Source organism: Triticum aestivum, chromosome 4A (assembly GCF_018294505.1).
Source record: "Triticum aestivum cultivar Chinese Spring chromosome 4A, IWGSC CS RefSeq v2.1, whole genome shotgun sequence".
Taxonomy (NCBI): domain Eukaryota; kingdom Viridiplantae; phylum Streptophyta; class Magnoliopsida; order Poales; family Poaceae; genus Triticum; species Triticum aestivum.
The window spans coordinates 140,483,463-140,490,900 of NC_057803.1; the positions used below are offsets into that span (position 1 = coordinate 140,483,463).

General features: G+C 48.1%; 1 pseudogene; it reads right to left on the minus strand.

Annotated features, from left to right (window-relative positions):
* Positions 1-5,926: 5,926 nt before the first annotated feature.
* On the minus strand, positions 5,927-6,779 carry LOC123083764 (monooxygenase 2-like; annotated as a pseudogene).
* Between the last annotated feature and the right edge of the window lie 659 nt (positions 6,780-7,438).

Consider the following 7,438-nt stretch of genomic DNA (forward strand, 5'->3'; position numbering starts at 1 on the left):
AAGACAAGCAATAAGGCTTTAAGTAATAGCATACCTATAGTGCATACACTCTGTTGTATGTTCTTCCTGTGTTTCAAAATTCAACTCACGCAAGCAAGAAGTATTTCACTACCTTACCCCAGTAGTTCAGTGCATACATTTGTTGCTCGTTGTGATTGCAACGTGAACAGAGTAACAAAATTGTCAGTTCGGCGCATGGATGGATTAATGGAAAAACACTGTCACATTGGCATGCATAGGTGTTCTGAAACTGTAAAAAAAATAGCATCTACATCTGCGCATACACAAGGAACAATTGCAGAGAAAATAAAAATTGAACCAGTCAAGGTTTTGATAATCATTAAAAAATTTGAGTTCACAGGAAACCAATTTAGTCGCGTGAGCCTCACCAACTCCTAATAAAGGCAAAATACAAAGGCTTGCTTGAGCCTATGCCAACATACAAGGCTGATTTATTGATTCAGTAATCGGATAATACTAAAATCAAGAGCAATAATAGAGAAGGTGTTCCAATAATTATTAATAATAATCTTTTGTTTGAAAACTTTGCACAAGACTTTCAAACTATTGGTGCAACCAATTGACTCATGCCCATACACCTGTCATGTATCAACATACAAGACTGTCTGCTACATATGAATGCTTGCCAATTCTTTAGGTAACAACAAGCAACTAAAGGATAATACAAAAAATCACAAATAGTCTTTGTTCTTCATGATGGAGGTATTTTGATAATCATGATAAAGAGGAAGCTTGAGTTTACAGGAAACCAATTGGCTATCATGATCGACGGGCACAACTAAAACAACTAGTAACCAAACAAATAGAACATCTTTTGATGGTGAAATTATAGAAAAAATAGTAGATAATTTTATATGCATCAATCTACAGAAGGCACTGAACCATGTACCATGGGTGGAGAACAGGCGGACAGAATTCCGGCGAAGTCGAACGGCGAGATTCTGGCGAAGTCGGCAAAACGGCGACAACAATGTCGAGCATGGGAAGCAATCGAATAGGGGTTTCGGCCGGGGGAGTCAAGGCGTTCTTATAGCCAAGGCGATGCGAAGTAGTTTTTGTACTTTAATTTCCTGCTTGCGGTATTTTTTTTGACGAGATGCTTGCAGATATTGCTGTCAATCTATCCCCATAGCTCCCCTTGCGCCATCTTATGAAGGTCCAAGTACCAAGTCCTGGCAACATATAATCTGTCTATATATGCATCGAATCACATGAAACAGAAAGGGCATCACACAGCTAGCTTCAACAACAACAAAGGGCTGCAAGACTCATAGAATAAATATCTTCACAGGATGTAATGCTTAGATTAGCATGCATTAGCTGATGGATTAGCAGAAACTCTTCACTGTGAATCACTAAGCTTTATCCATGATTTTTGTTTTCCAACCGTGCTTCACCAATGAAATTCAGATTTAATAGAATTAGTAATGACAGCTGTAAACAAAATTAGTGATGAGAATTAGCCGAAAATCTTATGGATTAGCAAAAAATCTTAACTACAAACAACCATCAGTGATGAGAATTAGTAATGACAGCTGTAAACAAAATCAAAATTTAACAATGGGTTCTTCACAAGTTCATAACAATCCAACTGAACAAATGTTGGACTAAAAAATTAATATCAGGACACAATCTCTGGACAACATAAACTCCATGTACAGAATTTTAACCACTTCTTCAATTATCCAGAATAGCAAGAAACATATACGCTGATGCATGAACAAAAAATAGCAAGAACAAAAGTTGTGGAAAATCACAAGAAACATATACGCTGATGCATGAAGGAAATTCAGAAGAAAAAAAAGTGCATGGATATTACTCTAACAATGTGCATGAAGAAAAGCAAATCTAAGTCGCTCATATACAGACCTTTGACCAACAACACAAAAACCTAACCCGGAGGATGTAATTAGAAGATCAAAAGCACCTCCCGTCCATGAACAAAGGTGCAGATATAATTAATCGAAAAAGGCTAAAAAATTAAAGTCTTTGAATCTTAAGGCACTATTCGATGATTCATCACAAAATTATGATTAAGCAAATAATCAATCAGTACAGGAGCACATCTTGTAATTTACTGAAGATTACCATGTGATTTTGCTCTGATAATTGCAGTCAAAGGACTCCGGTCCTACACAAATAATCAATCTGTACAGAAAGATTACCATGTGATTTTGCTGAGATAATTGCAGTCAAAGAATGCCGTGGAAACAATTGCAGTCAAAGCATGTCTTGGCCAAGGCCGGTGTTGCACGCCACCTGCTGCTTTCCTGTTGATGGCCCCCTGTTGCCTCTCCCCGATTCCCTTCCGCTCGCGCAGCCTGCACTTGACCCCCCACTCGGCCACTTTGACAGCCCGCGCTCACAGCGCTTGAGCTCGTTCCTGCTATGGCGCTCCGCCGGGCAGCCAATGGTGCAGGTGTGGATCATGTCGCTCGCCCTCTGCTCCTACGCCTTCCGCTTCATGCTTTGCATCTGGCGGAGCTGGTGCCTCCGCACCGACCTGATCCACCTCTCCTACGGCCCCCTGCCCGTGCCTACTTCGTCTCCGGCCATCTCGGCGCCCCCCGCGCCGCCGTCTTCATTCTGCACGCCAGCACGGCGTTCGCCGCCGGGTACGCGGGCTACTCCCTGGCCTAGCCAGGCACCGCGTGCACGTCAGCGGCACCGTGCCGGCCCTCGCCCTCCTGCCCAACCTATCCCCCCACAGCAGGCAAGACGCGGAGGGGCACATCAATCTGGTGCACAACTTGACGGTCGTCGTGGTGGTGCTTTTGGCCGCGTTCATGGCGCTCATCGTCAGGGTAGTCCAGCCGACCGACGAACTGATGACCGCGTTCGTCCTATCGGCGGTAGGGTGGATGCACGCCGCCTTGTGGGCGGTGGGGGTCTCCAGCGGGCTCATCGGCGGGGTTCCCCTTGATCAGCCGACGCCGTGGGTGTCCTCACTCATCCCATGTTTGTTCGGCTCTCCGTTCGTGGGGTTAATCCTCGGCCAAGTCCCGTTCGTCTTGTTCCATTGGCTGTTGATGCTCTCCCTGCCCTTCTTCTTCCCTAGTTCTACCACTTGAGACAGCCTGCATGGGGTCGAACAGGTAGCGGGCGTACGGACCCCGGCATCACGTCCGCCGGGACCTAGGTCAACCCCGCTCTCCCTGCCCTTCTTCTTTCCTAACGCCTCCTCTATGTATCCCATCGACGACTCGCTGGAGAGGAGCGGCGCCATTGCAATCCGTGGCTGGCGACGGGAGCGTCGGTGGCGCGGTCGGGATAAGGAAGGGATTCCCGAATCGTTTCTTTATTATTACTTCTACTGGACTGCGGGTTGAATTCCCCACACCACAAGGGGTTTTATATAAAAAGGGCGCGACAAATTCTAAAAGCATATTATGACATAAGAAGAAAGCGTATTGTGACGGTGAACCCACGGAGTCAATCCGTGCTTTATTATTAGGGATAGACTAGGGAAAGAGCCCGTGCGTTGCAACGGGTATACATATTCTATGCTTGTGCTTTTCTACGGAGCGAACACAAATTTTCATGAACCACAACTGGCCGATTTGCTCTCCTGGCTAGCAATTCAGCAACCAGACCCATCTTCCATCACCGATGCATCCCTCCCCACTCATCGGTTCCCTCCCATTTACTTTGGTGAGTTCCATGCCATCTTTCCTCAATCCCCCCTCCCCCGTGACCACTTACACTTTTAGCCGCAACCGTATGATCAATCTTATTGTCGTCTATCTTCGCGTGCCTGTGCTTGAGGGGCACGTGATCAGCGCGAAACTCTTGCTACCCACTGATCTACATGCCAATCTTCTCTTTCCTCCTCACAGGGCTGACCACTGCCACCATGGTACGCAACAGGCGGCTACACGGCCGGCCTTCCGATTCACCACCGCGAGCAATATCGGCACATAACTACGCAACAGACGGCTACACGACCGGCTTTTCATTCACCGCCGCAAGCAACATCAACACACAAACAACTGCCTTCTCATGAAATTCGCCTTCAAACTTCTTCAAAAACCTAACCTACCTTGGGTCAACTGGTTCTTTCAACACTACTCTCTCGACTTCACATCTAGGCCACCAACCCCCCCTCCTCCTCTACCTCTGGAAAATCGTTAACCAACAACTATACCACCTTCGTAAAATTTCTTTCGTCCTTACTAACAATGGCACTTCCACTTTCTTCTGGCTCGACACTTGGCTCTTGCCGACTCCGCTTGCAGAAAAATACCCCCACCTTTTCTCTCACTCCACTGCTCCCTCTGTCCTGGTATCTCATGTCATGCATAATGGTTTACTCGCTACTCTGCGGAACCGCCTAACCAATGTGGCTTCTGCCGAGCTTGCGTCTGTTTTGTCTTTTTTGCAGGATGTTACCACAAGCAATGCGCCCGACGACAGGTTCCTCATCCACGGCTCCTCGTTCACCTCGAGGTGCGCCTACTCTTTGCTCTCCTCTGACCATGAGCTTGACCTCAACGCTGGGCACATTTGGGGATCCAAGGCACCAATCAAGGTGAGGATCTTCGGCTGGCTCCTCTATCGTGACAGGGTAAGCACGATGGCGAACTTACATCGCAAGACCATTACCTCGGGATCGTCTTACCCTCGATGTGACTTGTCTTCTGAGGATGCGGCGCACCTCGCTCTACTCTGCCCATGCACGGGCCAGGTCTGGTCCATACTGGGACTCCAGGCCCCTAACCACATTGACCTCATCTGGGATACTCCTACTCCGGTAGGCCTCGACATCAACATTTGGCCTACTGTCACCCTTGCCGTCCTCTGGAAGCTCTGGGATTCCAGAAACGCTCGTGTTTTCCGTAACGAGATACACTCCCCCCTAGATACTATTCGGAACATTATCTCTGATTTCACGCTTTGGTCCTTCAGATTTAAGGACCACGTTAGTAGGGAGGCTGCCGTGTCTTGGCGCCTGTACATCTCCTCTCGCTGTAATCTATAATGTATTCTGCAATTTTCCCATCGGGCACCTTTGAGTAATATATTCAGGTGGGGATCCTCTCCCCTCCGATGATTGTTCAAAAAAAACATCAACACACAAACTGCAAACTCTCACAGTGGGGCCTCCCTCTCAATTTCTCTACCACAAATTACAAGCAGTGGGAAATAAATCACCCCAGACAAATAAAACAAAATTGTGACAGACCCTTGTAGAAACTAACAAAATAAGGAGAGTTGCATACACATATCAGCATAGATGTCATTGTTCTACATATATACACTAAATATGCACTTGGAGAAGAAGCCGTAGAAAGTAAATAAAAATACGATGAAATTGCACCCGATTCTGAAGTATACGTAACTCTGCATATGAGGCGTAACTCTGCATATGAGGCATGATCCCTCTACCTCTGCAAGCATAGCAAGAAGAGTAATTAAGTGCTAACTAAAGCTTCATACTGTAGCTTGAGCACAATAGTAATAAAATCCAGTATAAGCTAGCTTTGTTGGCATATATATGTGCACTTGCAGAACTATGTAATCCATATAAAAAATACAACATGCAATGGGAGGGACTTGCATTGTTATCATATGCATTGGCACTGTGCATATACATACATTGCTATATGTACGATGAAATTAAAAAATTGTGAAGAGAAACAAATAGAATACGTGTGTAATATATGTAGAAATATTACTGTTTGGGAGCTGCCTCGAGTGTTAGCCAGCATGCAGCCGTTCCCGAACAGGTTGCACTCACCGCCGTGCTTTGGCTCCGCAGCAGTGCATGCTCGGGCTGTCAGGCAACTGCTGGAATGCTGGTTTTCGCATCACGGCTCGATGCAGCCGCTCGCTGCGTTGTTGGCTGCCGCTGGTGTGCCGGTGCTGAGCCTCAATGCCATTGCCATCTGATGTGCGTCGCCGGCTCTCACTCGCATGCCTCCGCCTCCCGTGCGCTGTTGCGAGCATCACACGTCTGTCTGCAGGAGTCGCTGCTGCACTGCTCCTGACCGTCACCACCATGCACCAACGGCAACCGCGTTCCCGAACAGCCCACGCGCCTTGGCCTACCTGGCCGCGAGCATCGTGTTCTTGGCACCACTGCGATGGGCCAAGGCCGCGTCGCATGCACCATCGTGCCGCCGTGCCACCACAAGCCGTTCTGCCGCCCAAGTACCCAGGCCACGCCGGCTAGCAAGAACTTGGGCGGGAAACCATGGCCGTCGGGGGTAACGCGCGAGGCCCCGCGTGGCGGAGCGCCCGGGGTGCGACGGCTTGGTGAGCCCCAGCCATCTGGCCACCGCGGAGACGGAGTTAATCCCGTCGCAGCCGACCAGCACCTTTGCCCGGAGAGTCGAGCCGTTGGCGAGGTGGAGCATCTTGGCGCCGTCGTCGATGGACACGATCCTGGAGGAGTAGCGGATGGTGACCGTCGGCAACTCCGCCGCCAGGACCTACAACAGCACATCACGCCTGACGCAGCGGAACTCGTCCCTGAAGTCCACTTCCTTCGCTATCTCACCCGTGGACGCCGACATGACGCGCAGCCCTTGGATGTGCAGGTGGAGCTTTCTGATCTGGTCGCCGATGCCGAGGGCATCGAGCGCGCGGAAGGCGTTGGGCCAGGTGGCGAAGGCGAACCCCGAGGCCCGGAGCGCCGGGGACGACTCCAGCACCACGCTCCTCACCCCTTTCATGTGCAGCCCGAGCGCGGCGGCGAGCCCGGTGAGCCCGGCTCCCACGATCACGATGTCCTCGTTGGACTCCTCTTGCCGTTGCATGCTTGCCGCCGCTGCTGATAGCAATGAGGTCGAGGCCACGTAATTGGTGGACTTTCGGAAGAGAGCGCCTGTTGACACGAATCAACCAACCAATCTAGCTAGAGCTAATTAGTACCACCTCGTTTATATTATGATTTTGTCTATATGAATCGTAAAAACGTATTATGACTGGACGAAAGCGTATTGTGACGGTGAACCCACGGAGTCAATCCATACTTTATTATTAAGAGGAATAGACTAGCACAAGGGTCCGTGCGTTGCAACGGGAAAAAATGCCTCAATCTTAAAAAGATGGTTCAAGTCCCCACACAGGTATACGCCCACCATTTGAACACAGCGAAGAAGCACTAATAGCATAAACTGTGAATATGAAATATTAATAAAGCTTAATTTCCCTGTTCAAGTTTAATAGTGCCAAAAAAAGTTACAAAGGCATGCATTGTTTTGTACATGGATTGATAGCTATAGAGTATCTACTGCTAGTGTGGATTTTCTAGCTTGAATTGTACCCTTCCTGCATAGAATAAGAGATTTTTACTATGCCAAATCTCATTTCATGACATTAATAACAAAATTTCAAAATTTAAAACATTATCCTACTGTATCAATTTTAAATTAAATTGATGAAATCTAACAGGCTAATATTTCTTTTAGGTGAG